The sequence below is a fragment of the Sapajus apella genome, unplaced genomic scaffold, assembly GCF_009761245.1.
Source record: "Sapajus apella isolate SASKATOON/1434 unplaced genomic scaffold, GSC_monkey_1.0 scaffold18, whole genome shotgun sequence".
Lineage (NCBI taxonomy): Eukaryota > Metazoa > Chordata > Mammalia > Primates > Cebidae > Sapajus > Sapajus apella.
In genome coordinates, this window is record NW_022436958.1 from 9,022,209 (window position 1) to 9,041,969 (window position 19,761).

At 37.9% G+C, this 19,761-nt stretch overlaps 1 long non-coding RNA gene across 1 annotated transcript in view; it reads left to right on the top strand.

Moving 5' to 3' along the window:
- The first annotated feature begins 369 nt into the window (after positions 1 to 369).
- The window catches only part of LOC116556973, a 46,152-nt gene continuing 26,760 nt past the window's right edge, over positions 370 to 19,761 (top strand). The window contains exon 1 of the long non-coding RNA XR_004271290.1: positions 370 to 1,458. This is a non-coding gene — a long non-coding RNA (uncharacterized LOC116556973). The remainder of the gene's footprint in view (positions 1,459 to 19,761) is intronic.

Here is a 19,761-nt window from a genome sequence, read left to right on the forward strand (position 1 = left end):
TATCAGTTTTGTACTTTCATCTCTGACATTAAATGTCCCCTGCCAGGTGAGGTGGCTTATCCCTGCAATCCTAGTACTTTGGGAGGCCGAGGCAGGTGGATCACCTGAGGTCAGGGCTTCAAGACCAGCCTGGCCAACATGGTAAAAACCCATCTCTACTAAAAACACAAAAATTAGCCAAGCACAGTGGCAGGCTCCTTTAATCCCAGGTACCAGGGAGGCTGAGCAAGAGAATTGCTTGAATCCAAGAGGCGGAGGTTGCAGTGAGCTGAGATTGCACCACTGCACTCCAGCCTGGGCAACAGAGTGAGACCCCATCTCAAAACAAAATAAAATAAAACATAATAAATGTCTTCAATACATGTCAAGTAATATATACAGAATTAATAATTCCATCATGGATGTAAGAGTGATCTTTGAACATTCCGACTTTGGTTTAAATCCCAGGTGTGCTGCATCTTAAGTGACACCTTGGCCATGTTACTTTTAACCTTTTTGAGCCTCAATTTTTTCATCTGTACAGTGAGTTTTTTGTAGATAAATTGTGAATTTACAGTTTTTTATGCATAATTAACCACCTATACTTGATATCGAGTTAATAAACCTTATAGAAAATTAGTGCTATTGCTATACATTAAAAGTTCTCTCATAAGTATAGCGAACGATTCAAATTTAGTAACAAATTTATTTAAATAACTTCAGAATTACAACTTTTAGGAAAATTAAATTAACCTCTGTACTGGACTCTGCCCTCTAGGTGCTTAATTTATATTGTTATCCTACTAAAATAATATTAAAAGGAATTAACATGGTCTTGGATTATTTCAAAATACAAAAAAGGTATAAGAAAGCTGTGTTCTCAGTTGAGTGTCTACAATATCAACATACATTTTTATAAAGTCTTGCTTTTCTTAATAGTCTTTATAGGCTTGGATTAACCTGAGTGAGGAGCACACAGTAATTTTCCCAAGGTCTGTTCTTGTGACTGTTAGGAATAAGGAGGCAGAGCTTTTCCTTGGCTTACCTATCCCCATATCTTATCTTCTCAAGGCTGTGCCTTTCTGCCTTCCAAGGCTACAACTGGCTGATTGAACTGTTATCCATGTTGATATGTTAAAGGATAAGATTGAAGGCAGCTCCCAAGGTCTTTGTTGACTTACAGGGTAACATACAGTTTAACAATGACCTCCAGAAGAGGAGGACCTTGCTTTTGTTTTCTAACCAAAATATCCTAGGTAGCAAGAATTTTAGCTCATGTAAAAGGAAACCCTTGGGGAATGTATTTGGGGTGTGCAACTACTTTTGTTAGCCCTGAATCATAGCAGAAGCAGCCACTTCTGCTAGTCACAACAGGGTGAGCCTGAAGTTTCTAACCTGATGATATCAAAGCATTTAATATTGCTAGGAAGCATCCAAACTCCTACAGAAAACTGGGGCTTTTGATAACTGGATCAAAAGGTCTGTGTGATTTCTGCCAAATAGCCAGTCCTCTATTCAGCAATAGTGAAATATGTTCTTCCTTAGTATCTAATCTTTTACTTTTTCTGGTATATAAGCCTGAATTATCAAAGAATTAATTAATATGTCAATGAGTGATAAGCCATAGTAAGGAAGATTCTGATTTGGGGGTCTTAAGCCCACCATGTAAACATTTTGACAGCTGAGAAAAACACCAAAGAGAAGATGTTCTGGTATGTTCCCTGCATGGACACAGAATGAAACCTTAAACCACAGCAAACAGAAATGATGACGTTCTCTGTTAACACATAGTTTTTAACAGCAACTACTAACAATGTTCTTTCTGTTAGCTAACCTAACTACTTTATGGTACAGCCCAGGACAATTTTTCCTGTTTCAATATATTTTAAAATACTTTTGATTTACAGCAGAAAGCATTTTCATGATCTTTTCCCAGCTGCTTTTCATTTGCTGTTAGAATCTCTCTGCCTTTCAATGATCGAATTCCTCTCTCACAGAGCTGTTTTCCTCTGCTTCACCTCATAACCCTAGATTAACTTGTAGCTTTGCTTTCTAATATGGAAATGTTCACATGCATATGCTTGATAACTCTAACCATTCTGTCCAAGCGACCATCAAACCTTGATGATATAAACTCCTAGATATTTTTAAATGTTACCTGTATTTCTCCATCAGTAAAATCATTGCCCTAGAACATACCTTTGTCACTCTTACCCAAGACAGTGGGATTTTTGAGATTTTGTCAGTATTTCTATTGATAAATATGTGTAAATGAACTGCTGTATTAATTTACCATTTATTTATTGAGATGAGGTCTCACTCTGTCACCCAAGCTTGAGTGCAATGATGTGATCTCTGCTCATTGCAACCTTTGTCTCCCAGCCTCAAATGATCCTCCCGCCTCAGCCTCCCAAGTAGCTGGGACCACTGGCAGGGTTTACCACAGCCAGCTAATGTTTTGTATTTTTGGTAGAGATGGGGTTTTTCCATGTTGCCCAGGGTGGTCTTGAGCTCCTGAGCTCAGACAATCCACCTGTTTTGGCCTCCCAAAGTGCTGGGATTACAGGCATGAGCTGCCATACCCGGCCTGCTGTATTAGTTGGTTATGTATATTATAAAAGACATGGCAAAAGTTGAGAATTTTTGAAAGATGATATTAAACTAGGAAGAGAATTTCAATTCCTTTTCTCTCCAAATGAATTCCTTCTATTCTCCTTGGGAGAAATATATCCTATGCATCCTCTGAGGCAATAAAATATAATACTATTGCCTCAGATACAATAATAATATTGAACTCATTTCTTTTCCTTTTAATTTGTTTCCTTAAATTCATCTGCACTTAGCTGCCAAGGTGATTTATATAAAATGTGTACTTGATTCTGCTACTTCCATGAATAGAATGATGCCAGAGCGGCCCCTCTCCGGATAAAGTTGCAGCCCTCCCATACAAAGCTTTTCACATCCCTTCCTCTAGCTGCCTTTTCATCTTGATCTATCTCTATTCCTTGCCTCATACATTCCATTTTTTTTTTTTTTTTTTTTTTTGAGACGGAGTTTCACTCATGTTACCCAGGCTGGAGTGCAATGGCGCGATCTCGGCTCACCGCAACCTCCGCCTCCTGGGTTCAGGCAATTCTCCTGCCTCAGCCTCCTGAGTAGCTGGGATTACAGGCACGCACCACCATGCCCAGCTAATTTTTTGTATTTTTAGTAGAGACGGGGTTTCACCATGTTGACTAGGATGGTCTCGATCTCTTGACCTCGTGATCCACCCGCCTCGGCCTCCCAAAGTGCTGGGATTACAGGCATGAGCCACTGCGCCCGGCCACATTCCATTTCTATACCACAAAATAGCTTGTAGTATAGCTGTGGACATCTTGCTTTTGCATTGCTTTATGCTTTCACTCATTCTGGTCCTTTTGCATGGAATAGCTCTTGCTTTTCTTGACTTGCTGTTTAGTGACTAATCTTTCAAAAGCCATGCAAAACATCTTCTCTAAATATCCTTCTCTAAATATGTATTACATATTTTACAACATAAAATCCTTACCAAATATGTATTACATATTTTATTTTAAAAATAAATCTCAACAAAACATAATATATAATACATTTCAACTACATTTATAAACATACAAAGCATTAAGTAAAACTTAAATTCATATAACCGTAAGTATTATATACATCTTTACTCTAGCAGATTAAATTGATACAACAAAGGATTATTTTTAAAATAACATAAAATATACAAATAAAGAAAATTTAGTGACACTATGAATAATTATGTGATCTTTTAAAAATAATCACTCTTACAGGATAAGATGTGTCATTTCTTGAGTTGCAAGTGTGTTTTTGTAAAAATTTTTTCATTGGGTGAACAAATTTCTTCTGAATCTGTAACAGTTGGAAAAATATTGAAGTTGAAAGAAACTAAAGCCACTATATTCCTCTGATTATTTCATTACCAAATAATATCTTTTTTGACAACTTTAAGAGAACATTATGAGCATTTATTTTTTCCTGGAGCATCATCATCCAATTCTTTCATTGCTGGCTCTGTGTGTTTTGTTTCAAAGAAAGCATTTATAGCTCATTTCTATTCTTAATGTTTTCATCACATATAAATGGAGAATTCAATGTAGGGTTTCCTTATCAATGTATATACTGGCATGTCCAAGTTCTACTTATTCAGAAATTTTTTGTGTTAGAGTAAGAATTATTTTGCATTAGCAGCTTTGTTTTGCCAACTCTCATTTTCTGCCTCCTATGGAGTTTATGAGATTTTAGAAGAGTAGCTCTAAGTGAGAGCACCTTTATATGATTTGTAATTTTTAAATTATATGGCGCATGTACCTCTGGGTAGTGATAATATTCATTCAGTGAGCGGTTTCGTTACACCCTTACAAATTGTCATTGATCTTGATCTCAAGAGGTTTTTTTTTTTTTTTTTTTTTTTTTTTTTTTTTTTTTAATTTGTCCACTCATTTAACTACAAGAGAACTTTATGTTTTTGTCTGGCTTTGAGTTACTGTCTAGCATCCTTTCATTTTAACTTGAAGGATTCCCTTTAGTATTTATTGCAGGATTGGTCTAGTGATAATGAACTCTTTCAGCTTTTGTGTATCTGGAAATATCTTAATTTCTCTCTCACTTTTGAAGAACAGTTTTGCCAGATATAGAATTCTTAGTTCACAAATTTTTTTCAGCACTTTAAATATGTCATCTCATTGCCCTCTTGCATGTGAGGTTTCTGCTGAGAAATCTGCTAACAGTCTTATTGAGGATCACTTTTATGTGATGAATTGTTTTGGTCTTGCTGCTTTCAAGGTATTCTCTTTGTCATTGTCTTTTGAAATATAATACATTTTTTGTGTAGTCTCCTTAAATTATCCTACTTGGAGTTCACTGAAGTTCTTATATTTGCATATCGATATTTGTCTACAAATTTTGGAAGTTTTTGTCCTTCATTTCTTTAAACAAACTTTCTTTCCCTTTCTTCACCTTCTGGAATTCCATAACTTATATACTCGTTAGCTTGGGGATGTCCCATAAGTCCTTTGTCTCTGTTTACTTTTCTTCATCTTTGTTTTTTTTCTTTTCACCATCAGGCTTGATTATCTCAAATGACATGTCTTTGCATGCAGTAATCCTTTCTTTTGCCTATTTCAGCTTATTGTTGAATCCCTCTCATGAATTTTTTAATTCAGTTATTCTATTTTAAAGATCCAGAATTGTTGTTTGGTGTTATAAAAATGTATAATTTCTGTCTTATTGTTTTTATTCTTATTTTGTTCAAATATCATTTTCCTGATTCCCTTTAGTTATTTTCTGGTGTTTTTCCCTTACATGTTTCAACATATTTAAGGTATTTTTAAAACGTGTTTGTCTAGTAAGTCTGAAGCTTGTGTTTCTTCAGGGGCAGTTTCTGAAGGTTTAGTTTGATCCTTCAAGTGAACCATATTTTCCTGTTTCTTTGTATGTCTTGTGATCTTTTGTAGAAATTTGAGCATTTGAGAAAACATCCACTTTTCCCAGTGTTTGCAGACTGGCTCCATGTTGAGGGAAAGACTTCACTAATAAGCTCAGGGTGAAGGCTAAAAATCTTCTTAGGCATTTTCTTGACATGCATTTTCTTTGGGCCTGTGTGAGTGCTTTCCTCCCAATTTCCCAGTAAACGTGGATGGTTTAAAATGTCTTAATTTCACAAGGAGTCTCATTTCTGCTGCTTCTTAGGGCTTTAACTGTTTGATTATATTCTCTTGTGCTTAATCTCTTGCACCCAGGCATCTATGGGTCTGTAATCCTCTTGTAGTTTTCACAAATCATGCCCACTACTTTCCACAGTCTTTCCTAGTTTGAGATCTGAGCCACTTTTGTCTGTCTAAGCTCTGAGTTGTGTGACATATAGACTAGACCCTCAGGTAGTCCACAGACAGATAAGAAAATGAAAAAATTGACCCACCCTGTTTCTTTAGTTCATGAAAGGCACCTGGAGACTGACCAGACTCCTGCTTCCCCTAAACTGAGTGGGGCAAGGGTAACTAAAAATGCATGAAATTTCCCACCATTTCAAATGTGACTTTTTCATGGTTATTTGCTTCGATTGTTATAGATCTTTCATTGATTTTCAGAGCTCCTATGGAGTTACTTCAGTTAACTTCTAGTTATTTGTTTAGTGTTTCCATGGGATAATGAAGGCCCAGAGGTTCCTAGTCTGCCATCTTGCTGATGTTTCTGCTTTCAGAATTAAATAAAATAACATAATAGAGACTTCCTTGGCATATCACTGGTCTGGTTTTTCTGGCTTATACTGGTATAGCTGCTCCCTTGATCCTGAATGTCTTTATAACCACTGTATGGCTGACTTATTTGCTATAAATTTTGATCCTGACTTAGTGAGGATTCAATAACTTCCTTCCATGCTTGACTCCTCTAAGAGAAAATTTCAGGACAATTAACTCTGGGAAGCTCTTCTCCTTTGACAAGAGTCTGTCTTGAGGCATTTTTATTTATCTTTATGAGAAATGGAGAATGATGAACCTGCTCAAGCAGAAATGCACATGCTTCAGAGAATTCTTCCCTCAGTTTATCTCTTTTTTTTTGGTAGTGGCAGGTGGGGGAGTTCAAGTGGGAGGAGTTGGGTAGATGACAAGGTTGGGGGAGGAATTCCAGGAACAGAATAGGAAAAGGGTCCAAGCAGTCTTTAGCTGAAAGTTTTAGGGATGGGGAATTGAGAGGAGTGTAGGGAAAAGGAAAAGGTGAGCAAAGTTATTGATTTATGTTCAAAGTAATGTTATTTCCCCATTCCCATCTCATATTAATATATAAAATAATCTGCCCTACCAAAATTACTGGACATTACTATGACATTGCTATAATTAGTACTGAAAATGACTGTCAATATTAGTATGACTGAACATTTCCGATACTAGATCGCTAGTATCTAATTTATATTTATAGTCCAAGTATCCAACAGTGTAATCAAGCACATAATTGGTGCTAAATACATTTTATACTGATGCAACAATTACCTGGTCTTAAAATAGTGATTCTGAATGTAGATCTTGTAAAAAACTGGAAAACTTTTTATTCCCAAATAATGTCACATGAGTTGTCCATACAAAATATGAGAACTACTTAAAGTTGAAGCATACAGCTAGTGCTTGACTTACGACCATGATTGGTTCCCACAGACTGGCCATAACATGATTTGGTCGTAAGTTGAGTAGGCTATATGTTCAGTACTGTGAAATGATGTTATAAAAATCTTTAAGTCATAATTTATCATAATTTTCTTTCATTATTGTTATATATCTTAATTTTCTTTGTTCACTTTATGCCATTTGTATCATCTCTACACCATTTTGTTTCTTATTTTTACATTCGTCAGGTTTAAGTAAAACACTGCATTACCAGTACAACTGGTTTAATATTTGCAAAACATACAAAATTGCAAAATACAGGTGCATACAAAAATACAAAATACAGGTGTAAAAAATACCATAGGAAACATTTTCCCAATTGCAAAACATATCAAAATATATAAACATGTAAGAAACATTTTATTGGCCGCTGGTGCTTGGCTGTGGATCGTTGATGTCGTCATCTGAGGCAGCAGTTGGGGTTACCGGAGTTGGTTTTTTCATAAACGTGGTGAGCTTTGTCTGAATTGTATGTTTCTTTTTTTCTTCATAAATTTCACGATACGGATGAAACACATCGTGCACCATCCGTTCAATCCTTGCAAATTGTTTGATGTTTGGGTCCATTGCTTTGAAATGTATAAGAAGTTTATTCAGTAAAGATAAACCGTCTGATAATCCCTTAGTGGTGAACTTTCTTTCTGGCTCCTCCTCTTCTTTCTCTGCTTCTCTTCTTTCTTATTCCGTCACTTTTTCTTCTTCCAGTTCGATTAGCTCTTCATTTGTAAGTTCTCCAGATTCTTTGTCTAGCAACTCTTCGACATCTTCCATTTCACACTCCAAAGAAAGGTCTTTAGCGAGTTTTACTATTTTTTCCTGAATCGTTTCAAGTTCATGTTCACTGTCAAATCCGTCAAAATCATTAACATAGCACTTAACACAATTTTTCCACACGCTATTCATGCACTTTGTTTTCACAGCCTCCCAGGCGGTAGCGATATTCTTGATACACATCAAAATGTTGTAGTGTTTCCAAAAATCTCACAATGTTGGTTCTGAGTCAGCATCTATAGCGGATATTGCTTGAGTGAAGGTGGTTCAGAGATAGTTGGCCTTTAATGTAGCAATCGAACCTTGGTCCATAGGCTGGATGAGTGGAGTTGTGTTTGGCGAAAGAAAAACAAATTTTTCATCTGGGTGGAGATCGCCTAGATGTGGTGGATGTCCGGGCGCATTATCGAGTAGCAATAAAATCTTGAAAGGAATATCTTTCTCCAAACAATATTCTCGAACTTGAGGAATAAAACAGTTCATAAACCAGTTTTCAAACAATCCTTGTGTCATCCATGCTTTACGTTGAGAACGAAAGTAGACGGGCAGTGTGTGCTTGTTAACATTCTTGAACGCACGCGGGTTGTCTGAGTGATAGATTACGAATGGCTTCAGCTTAAACCCTGCGATGTTCCCGCCAAGCAACAGAGTTAGCCTATCCTTAAATGCTTTAAATCCCGGCATGCTTTTGGCCTCTGCTGGCATCCCTTTCCAAAACAATCCAGTTTCATCAACATTGAAAATCTGTTCTGCTAGATATCCCTCATCTGTAACTAATTCATCCAGACTATCAACAAACTTACGTGCTCCTTCCTCATCCGCACTCGCTGCTTCTCCAGTCACTCGAACACTATGCATTTGCAATCTTTTCTTGAATCTCTGGAACCAGCCAGTGCTTGCTACAAATTCTTGACTGTAATCTTCTCCAGCATGCTCCTTCAGAGTCTGAAATAGACATCTCACCTTCATCTGCACAGTAAAAAGACTTAATGGTGTCTGTTTTTGAATTTGATCTTCCATCCAAATATATAGCAATTTCTCCATTTCGTGGTTGGGCCCGCTTCGTTGCTTTGTTATAACTGTTGATTGCATGGGTGCAGAACCTTTCACAGCTTCACGAATTGTTTATCTTTCAAAACCGTCGACACAGTCGAGTGTGATAACTTCGTATCATGTGCGATCACATTCACTTTCTTTCTTCCTTTGTACTGCATAATTACCTTCATTTTTGTGTCAAGATTGATGGCCTTTCTTTCCTTCTTGGCCAGCTGAGGTGTAGACAAAGACAATTTCCTCTTGGTAGACATCTTGGGAGGGGTTTGATGAAAAACATCCAAGACACAAAACACAAATTGCTGTACCGAGTCTGGGATAACAGTTGAAATGGTGCAAGCAGAGACGGTAGTGCTGCCGGAAGCTGGTCCGCACTGTCGTACGCCCAGCTGGGCAACCTTTGCGCTGCCAGACGCGGAGCAGTCGCAGCTAGCGATTGTGGTCGTAAAGTCGAATGGTCCTAAGTTGCATAGGTCGTAAGTCGATCAATACCTGTATATGAAAATATTTAATCATACATGTTTTTAGCTCTGTGAAGTATTGAAGGAGGTTATGCAGATAATGAATACAGTTTTTTCCATGATATAAAATTTTCTAATTCGTCTTCTATTTTCTTTCTCTTTTTCTCAACCAATCAACTGGTTATATTCATGATGCATTGTTTGCCGAGGATTTTGCAAAGTGCTATAAGACATATTTTAAGATGTCATAGTTTCTGGTTTTAGAAGAGCAATACAATACACTTGCTCTCCTCTTTCCACTCTCATTTGGCATTGAGTTTACTTCTTCTGTGTGGGACTTTCTATTTTCTTCAACCTTCTGCCTGATTTTATTTCAGCTCTTTCTAAGTGAGCTACGGAAGGAGATGGAACAATAACCTAATTTAGTTTTCTTTTTGAGAAATAATGTCGTATATGGGAATACACCTTGAACTTGGCAGCAGATCTGAATTCCAGGCTTCGCTCTCTTTACTAATAAGCCATTGTTTAAAGAAATTAAACTCTTCATTTCCTCATCTACAAAATGAGGATCATCATAGTGGTCTTACATAACTAACAGGATTTCCTTGGGGGAGGTGGGGAGGTCCATATGGGGCATGTGAGAAGCTGCTAGAGGATTATAAATAATTCTGTTATAAAGATGCATGCACACATATGTTTACTGAGGCACTGTTAACAGCAAAGACTTGTAACCAACCCAAATGCCTATCAATGATAGACTGGATAAAGAAAATGTGGCCCATATACACCATGGAATACTATGCAGCCATAAAAAAGGATGAGTTCATGTTCTTGCAGGGACATCGATGAGACTGGAGACCATTATTCTCAGCAAACTGACACAGGAACAGGAAACCAAACACCACATGTTCTCATTCATAAGTGGGTGTTGAACAGTGAGAACACATGGACACAGAGAGGGAAGCATCACTCACTGGGGCCTGTCGATGGGATGCAGGGTGGCTAGAGGAGGGAGGGATAGTAGGGGGTGGGAGACTGGGGAGGGATTATATTAGGAGAAATACCTAATTTAGATGTTGGGTGGATGGATGCAGCAAACCACCACCATGGCACGTGTATACCTATGTAACAAACCTGCACGTTCTGCACATATACCCCAGAACTTAAAGTATAATAATAATAATAAGAAGAATAAGATAATGTGAACTGTAGTAATGTTCTCTCCTTTGGCCCACTGTATTGTAGCGCTCTCTTTGTTGGAGGAAATGGCACTCCATGGACTGGAGGTTAGAAATTTGCAGTAACAAATGCTCAAGGAGATAATGGGCTGCCAAACATCTTTGTGTGTTGGAAACAGGAACACAGGCATGTTTGGGGAGCCTATGTGCATGTGTGTGTGTGTGTGTGTGTGTGTGTGTGTGTGTGTGATTAGATCATGTCCTTTCCCTGCGCACAATCTTCCAGGGGCTTAACATAAAACTTAGCATAACATTTGAAGTTCTTCCTATGGCTTTCAAGACTTTTTTTTTTTTTGCTTCAAACTTATTTCCTTCTCACTTCTTTCTATTTCCACTTCTTTGCTTTCTCACAAACACTCCAAGCCCATATCCTGCTTAGGAACTCTGTGTTTCTTTTCCTTTTCCTATAAGGCTCTCAATCCTAATAATTGCATGACTCACATGTGCTCTTTATCCAGGTTTCTACTAAAAGGCCACTTCTTCTCAGATGTCTTCCTTGATTATCTATTTAAAATAGTATTCTTAGGTGGGTCCAAGATGGCCAAATAGGAACAGCTCTGGAGTGCAGTTCCCAGTGAGAACAATTCAGAGGTGAGTGATCACTGCATTTCCAAACGAGTTATAACTGCCTACAGACCAGGAGATTACTGGACTGAAAAGTGCCACAAGTTTCCAGCATAGCTGTTTCAGCCGGTGCAGCGGGTCTCCACGCAGAAACTCACACAAACCTGGGTGGCCGTTTCAACTGGCACCTGGAATGCCTGGGAGACAGAGCCTCACATTCAACTGAAATAAAGGGGACTGAAACAGGGAGCCCGGTGACCTGGCTTAGTGGGTGCCATCCCAACAAAGACCAGCAATCTGAAACACTCTGGATTGTGAATTTCACAGCATGTGCAGCTGGACATGGGTTGGTCCAGCTCTGTTGGGGGAAAGGGCATCTGCCATTACCGAGCCAGTCCACTGCTGCTGAGGCAGTCCTCTGTTACCAAGGCAGTCCGCCATTACTGAGGCAGACTGCCATTACCGAGGCAGTTCTAACTATACCTCTATAAACAAAACCACAAGGAAGTTCACACAGCAGCTGGGTAGAGCCTATGGCAGCTCAGTAACACCTCTGCTGGCAGACTGTGACTAGGCTACCTCCTAGCTGGGCAGCATCTCTGAAAAAAGGTAGCAGCATGTCAGGAACTTATAAATAAAGCCCCACCTTTCCAGGACAGAGCACCTGGGAAAAAGGGCGGTTATGAATTCTGCTGCAGCAGACTTAAATGTAACTGCCCAACATCTCTAAACAAAATAACGGAGCTCATAGCTCAGCACTTGAGTTCCTATAAGGGTCAGACTGTCTCCCCAAGCAGCTCCCTGACCCCCATATATCCAAAAAGACGCTTCATAAAGGAGAGCTCAGGCTGACATGTGTCAGGTATCCTTCTGGGGCAAAGATAATAGGAAAATAAACTGGCAGAAACCCTTATTGTTCTGCAGCTGCCACAGGTGATCGCCAGGCAAGCAAGGTCTGGAGTGGACCTCCAGCAGTCCTACAGCAGAGGGGCATGACTGTTAGAAGGAAAGCTAAAAAACAGAAAGAAATAACTTCATCATCAACAAAAAGGACATCCATTCAGAGACCCTATCCAAAAGTCACCAGCTACAAAGACCACAGGTAGATAAATCCACAAAGATGGGAAGAAACCAATGCAAAAAGGATGAAAACACCCAAAACCAGAACACCTCTCCTCCTCCAAGGGAGCACAACTCCTCAACAGCAAGAGAACAAAGCTGGATCGAGAATGAGCCTGATGAATTAACAGAAACAGGCTTCAGAAGGTGGGTAATAACAAACATCTCTGAACTAAAAGAACGTGTACTAACACAATGCAAAGAAACTAAAAAACATTGAAAACTGTTTGACAAAATGCTAATGAGAATAAACAGCATAGAAAGAATAAAATACTGGCAAACCGATTGCAACAGCACATCAAAAAGCTTATCCATCACAATCAAGTAGGCTTTATCCGGGGGATGCAAGGCTGGTTCAACATAAGCAAGTCTATAAACTTAATCCACCACGTAAACAGAACCAAAAACAAAAACTACATGATTATCTCTATAGATGCAGAGAGGCCTTTGACAAAATTCAACAGCCCTTTATGCTAAAAACTCTCAATAAACTAGGTATCAATGGATCATATCTCAAAATAATAAAAGCTATTTATGACAAACCCACAGCCAATATCATACTGAATGGGCAAAAACTGGAAGCATTCCCTTTGAAATCTGGCACTAGACAAGGATGCCCTCTCTCACCACTCCTATTCCCTGTTTAATAAATGGTGCTGGGAAAACTGGCTAGCCATGTGCAGAAAGCAGAAACTGGACTCCTTCCTGACACCTTACACTAAATTAACTTCAGATGGATTAAAGACTTAAACATAAGACCTAACACCACAAAAACCCTAGAAGAAAACCTGGGCAAAACCATTCAGGACATGGGTGTAGGCAAGGACTTCATGACTAAAACACCAAAAGCATTGGCAACAAAAGCCAAAATAGACAAATGGGATCTAATTAAAATAGAGAGCTTCTGTACAGCAAAAGAAACAATTATTACAGTGAACCAGCAACCAACAGAATGGGAAAAACTTTTGCATTCTATCCATCTGACAAAGGGCTAATATCTAGAATCTACAAAGAACTAAAACAGATTTACAAGACAAAACAAACAAACCCATTCAAAAGTGGGTGAAGGATATGAACAGACACTTTTCAAAAGAAGACATTGATGAGGCCAACAAACATATGAAAAAATGCTTATCATCACTCGTCATTAGAGAAATGCAAATCAAAACCACATTGAGATACCATCTCACCCCAGTTAGAATGGTGATCATTAAAAAATCTGGAGACAACAGATGCTGGAGAGGATGTGGAGAAATAGGAACACTTTTACACTGTTGGTGGGAGTGTAAATTAGTTCAACCATTATGGAAGATAGTGTGGTGATTCCTCAAGGACCTAGAAATAGAAATACCATTTGACCCAGCAATCCCATTACTGGGTATATATCCAAAGGTTTATAAATCATTCTTTTATAAAGACACATGCACACGTATGTTCATTGTGGCACTGTTTACAATAGCAAAGACCTAGAGCCAACCCAAATGCCCATCAATGATAGACTGGACAAGGAAAATGTGGCACATATACACCATGGGATACTATGCAGTCATGAAAAACAATGAGTTTGTGTCCTCGTAGGGACATGGATGAATCTGGAAACCATCATTCTCAGCAAACTGACACAAGAACAGAAAATCGAACACATGTTCTCACTCATAGGTGGGTGTTGAACAATGAGAACACATGGACACAGGGAGGGGAGCATCACACACTGGAGTCTGTTGGCAGGGAATAGGGGAGGGATAGTGGGGGGTAAGGTGGTTGGGGAGGGATAACATGAGGAGAAATGCCAGATATAGGTGACAAGGGGATGGAGGCAGCAAACCATATTGCCATGTATGTACCTATGCAACAATCCTGCATGTTCTGCACATGTACCCCAGAAACAGAGTGCAATTATATATATATATATATATATATATAAATTAAAAAATAGTATTCTCTGTAACTCTTAGTCCCACAACTTCACTTTATTTTTTTATCATACTTAATGCTACCTTTGTTTAATATATGCACTTTCAATTATTTGTACCCACCATCCCCCACTAGAATATAAAATCCAGGAAGGCAGGGGCTTTGCCTATTATATTTCTAGCTCTTTGTTTAGTGACTGGCACGTTATAGATGCTCAATAAATAATTATTGAAATAACAAATGACTGGATATATAAATGAAGAAAGAGAAGTATATATTCCATTAATTCTAAATAAAATTGGTAGCCAAGTCTATATTCTGGGAATGTGTTATCTGTTGTAGATTAAACACCTGATTACAGTTAATAGCACTTAGCTTTTCTCACTTTTACAGTGACCCAGTCTTTTGCTCTTACCTCAATGCCTGAATGGATCCTTTTAAGTCATTGCTTTGAAGGCATTTGTATATTTTTCTAAAGATGTTTAATGAGTTGGAAATAACCATGAATGAAGCACTCCTAGTGTAACCTTTACAAAGTTAGCTTTTGCAATTTAGAATTCTTGTTAGATAACTTGCTGGTGGAAAGTGTATTAATTTCTATTAGATTGTTTCTGTCTCAGATGATTCTGAGGCTACTTTTCAAGTACTTTAAAATATGAGGTTGTAGCAAAGTGTTGAGACACAGACCCCGAAGACAGAAATCCAAACTGGTCTTGTGTGGAGTGCCATGGTCCATTTTACTGGCAGCATCAGCAGGAGGCAGTTCAAGGCAGCACTGGCTGAATGTGCAAGCCAGTGGCTTGCTGCTGGAGCAGCTGCTTAGGTTGAGGAAAGCAAAACTAATCATAATTAGTGAGATTTCAACCGTTGGTGTTCTAAACACTTATGAGGGTAGCTGCCCTATAAGCAGAGAAAAAATTACAGAGTACAGGGAATTACAGAGACCTTAGCACAGTTTTGTTTGCTCTGACTTTGCTACCACAGCAGTGCTGAGTTTTGTATTAATGCAGCAATTTTTAGCTATAGGATGTGGCCAAGTGCTGAGATGCAAGGGTGAGGAATGAAGGATATAAGTCTATAATTCTTTAGGAGGTAGAGACCTGGTGTTCATAAAAATGCAGTTAAACAGATGCAACTATGTTTTTTCCTTGGTTAAAACTATAGCACTGGCATCTGGAGTGCTTTTATAAAGGGTGAAATCACCTTCAAAAATTATATTAAATGTAGTGTGCAGAGTAAAAGCAGAGGTATCATTCAAATATATTTCTTTCAGTCTCTTTTACCATCTTCTTATAATTGAGGAATACAGTTTACTCCCAGGTTTGGCTAGGAAAACATTCTACCCTAATTTTCTTTATTTCCTTCTTTTCAAAAAGACAAAAACCTTAAAAGGAACATTGGCCTGATACACTAGGAAGTTACTTGCTGAGCACTGGTATGACAATGGAGAGCATTACTGTGAGCCAATCAGGTGCTGCCTGTGGAGATGTTTTTGTTTGCAGCATTTTCACACATATTTATTCAATAAAGCTTTTGTTTTACTGACATTGGAAAACAGCATACTGCATTATGCTGTGATTTTGAAGTGACAGTGCCAGTGGGACTAGGGTAAAAGATTTGAAGTCAATTGAGGCTGAAAACTAAAGCTTTGTTTTTGCTTAGTTAAGAAGGAAAGTTAAACTTAAGATTTTTTTTCAACTCCTGTTCCCATCACTGGAAAAACAATAACAGCAAAAACAGCAAGAACAATAACAGAACAACAACAGCCAAACCAAACCTGTGACATCTTTGCACTATTATTAGTAAGAGAATGCCATTCCAAATGTATTTCTATATTTCTGGGTTGGGGGGGGGAATACAATTGTTATAACTTCTTCTTATTGACAGGTAATAGGTATTTAATACTCATTAAATAATATAACTTTATCTAGTTATAACTTGGCCTTCTGAACAGTGTCTGTTTAAATAGGATAAAGTGATACCATATTAGTCTGTTTTCACACTGCTATAAAGAAATACCCAAGACTGGGTAATTTATAAAGGAAAGAGTTTAGTTGACTCACAGATCTGCATGGCTGAGGAGGCCTCAGGAAACTTACAATCATAGTGGAAGGGGAAGCAGGGCATGTCTTACATGGTGGCAGGTGAGAGAGAGCATGTGAAGGAGGAAATGTCAAACACTTATAAAATAATCATATCTTGTGAGAACTCACCATCATGAAAAGAGCATGGGGGATCCATGCTCCCACACTATGATCCAATCACCTCCCACTAGGTTCCTCCCTCAACATGTGGGGATTATGGAGATTACAATTAGAGATGAGATTTGGGTGGGGACAGAGAGCCAAACCATATCAGATACATGTTATTGAAAACTGTCTCTGTTATCAGGTTCCTGGGATCAATGCAAATCATAATAGATTTCTTCCTCACAGCTGAATTTGATATTTAAAACTTAGATGTTGAAAGAGTATGATGACAAACCAGTTGTAGTACAAATGTGCTCTATCTCTGCCTCCAGTGTTCTGATTGACTTTAGTATTCCAGGGAACCTCTTCAGGCCTTTAATTTCTTCATCTAATAGAATGATGTTAATTGCAATATTTCTTGTATATTCTAACACTCCATAAGCACTTTGTTTCAGGCAATAGATAATGAAATTCCATTTCTCATGTTTTGTTTTTGTACAAATAGACTATAACCTGGAAGTTATCATTCAGTAAATTTGAGTTAAAACATTACTGACTTTTGTATTCATAGAATGATGGTGAAAGTAGCTTTAACAATGCTCCCATAGTTCTGTGTTTTTCTGTCATAACACTCATGTTATCTACTTATCAATTTTATATGCTGTTGTCCTTCACTAAATTCTGATTGCTTCTATTAACAATATGTTAAAGTTTCTTCAATATTTTAAAATAATTGACCCACATTAATCATCATCTTCTTTCACTATTTCCTTTCAAATCCAAGAGTAATATTTCATAGTGCTGCTTTACTTACCTTCCTTATTTTTCTAATTATTAACCAACAGTCGCTACTCATTTTCTAAAATTGTTTCTTAATGGCATTTGACTTCGTCAAATACACCCTCCTACCTTCTTGAAATTTGTTCTCAGTCATTTCATTCTCGATAGTCTTTCTTGGCTTCTCATCTTCCACTAAACCTATGACTTTGGTGTTTTCAGGGAGTTGAGGCTGAGCCTATATGCTTTCCCCTAGGCTTCTCATTCATACATTTGAGTTTCATAAATATCAGGTAACTTGTATCACACAAATCATTACCTGTAGTCAAATCATTGCTCCTAAATCATATCTGTCTTTTGGTCAACTTCACTCAGACCCTACACTGGCACTTCAGTCTTAACATGTTTAAGACAGAAACCATGGTATCTCTTCCCCAACTTTACAAGTTAGCTATCTATAAGCTTCTCAAACTTTTGTCTCCATAGTACATGCCTAACCAAGTTACTTGTCGCTAATCTATTTCAAATCTTAAAATTTACCCTTTTCCCTCTCTTAACTTATTAATATTTCTTCAGTGTAGGCTGATAGTTCCTCACTGGAACTATTATATAGCTGTTTAATTGAGTTTGCTATACAATTTTTCTTTTTATCTCTTTATCACAGTGTAGTGGAATAAATTGTTAAAAACTACATATCTGATCATGCATTTTCCCTACTTACTTAAAACCTTTTAATGTTTCCTGCTACCTTCTAGATAAGCTCGAAAAACAGGTCATGAAAGATCTTTTCTCTCCCTGCCTACTTTTCTAAATTTATCTATTGAACTTCCTCCACCTGCCCATAGAAGCATCACTACAAGCCTACACAATATTTATAATTCTCTAAACAGTGGGCATCCTGTTTTAGATCTCTATCCCTATACTGTTTCCTTTACCTTTGATATTCTTCATCCATGATCAGCCCAATGAACTCCTATTCATCCTGCAAGACCCAGCTACATGAACCTTTTAATAATATTCCCATGAGCACAAATGGTTGTTGTTTCCTTGCAATTCCAATGCCTGTTCCACCCTACCTTGTTCAGAATTCATTTACCTTCTATTATCAAACATCTTTTATTTCTATCTTAATCCTCAGTGCCAAATACTGTTCCTGATAAACAGTAGTTATTCAGTACATGTTGGGTAATCAAAGTAACACAGGAGCATTCCAGCAAATATTTGAGAAGTATTATTAATGCAATAATGTTTGCTGAGGATGTTGTGATCTTACCTTGTGGCTCTTTCTTTCTATAAAAACAATCTGTGAAGAAAATAAAATAGAAATAGGTTGGTATTACAGCTCACACCTGTAATCCCAGCATTTTGGGAGGCCCAGGAGGGTGGATCATGAGGTCAGGAGCGCAAGGCCAGCCCAACCAACACAGTGAAACCCCATCTCTGCTAAAAATACAAAAATTAGTCGGGTGTGGTGATGCATGCCTATAATCCCAGCTATGCAGAAGGCTGAAGCATGAGAATTGCTTGAACCTGGGAGGTGGAGGTTGCATTGAGCCGAGATCGTGCCAGTGCACTCCAGCCTGGGCAACAGAGTAAGACTCCATTTCAAAAAAAAAGAAAAAAGGTCCTGAGGGATAATGTGGCTGTTGATGGGAAAAGATCCAAGAGGAGGAAGCTGGAGTATTTTGGGTACTTTTAAAGGAGAGATGGAGACCATCTGGAGAGGAGGATGCTTCATGAATGAGTGCCAGGACAGAGATAAAAGTGAATGGAAAGGAAACGGTGGCTGAACAACATCAAAGACGCATCTCTACTGCAAAACTGAGCACGTAACTGTGTACTTGCTCTGGCAGAGATACAAGTGAGTGGCTTTGGATGATCTAAAGATCCTGATGGTTATGACAAGGACTAAACAAAGAGGTCATAATTTGATATTAGACAGCTTCCTTTAATGTAGCAGGACTTATGTGTTTAGGTAAAGGTAACACAAAACGACAGTTTATTTTCTGATGTTTGAATTTTTCTTTATGTGCAAACATATTGAAGTTTGAGTTTACTAGTTCAAAAAACACTAACAAACTATTAATGTAAAATAGCCCTCCCTTATTAACGTGTTTCACTCTTTTTACTTTTTTAAGAAAGATCTGTCCAACTAATACAAGGACACCAAGAGCATTATCTAGTTAATAATCCCCTTTCTGAAAGCAGTCATTTTTGTCTTCTGCCATAGATTTTTCTTAGCAAGGCTCAGGTAGACCTGTGTGTGGACAGGAAATTCATGTGATTAAAACAAAATACTGTATTTGTTTGGCTCAGGGTAAAAAACCATACATGTAAACATCCTCTTCAACCATTTGTTTATAATTAATTGCTAATGATAAGTTGAAAGCTTTGAGAGCAACAGGAAGTGTAAATAATATAAAAATAAAAAAGAGAAAAGAATAGTGTTAATAATAACAGTTACAGATGGTTAGAGTTTTCCCTGGAAAGTATT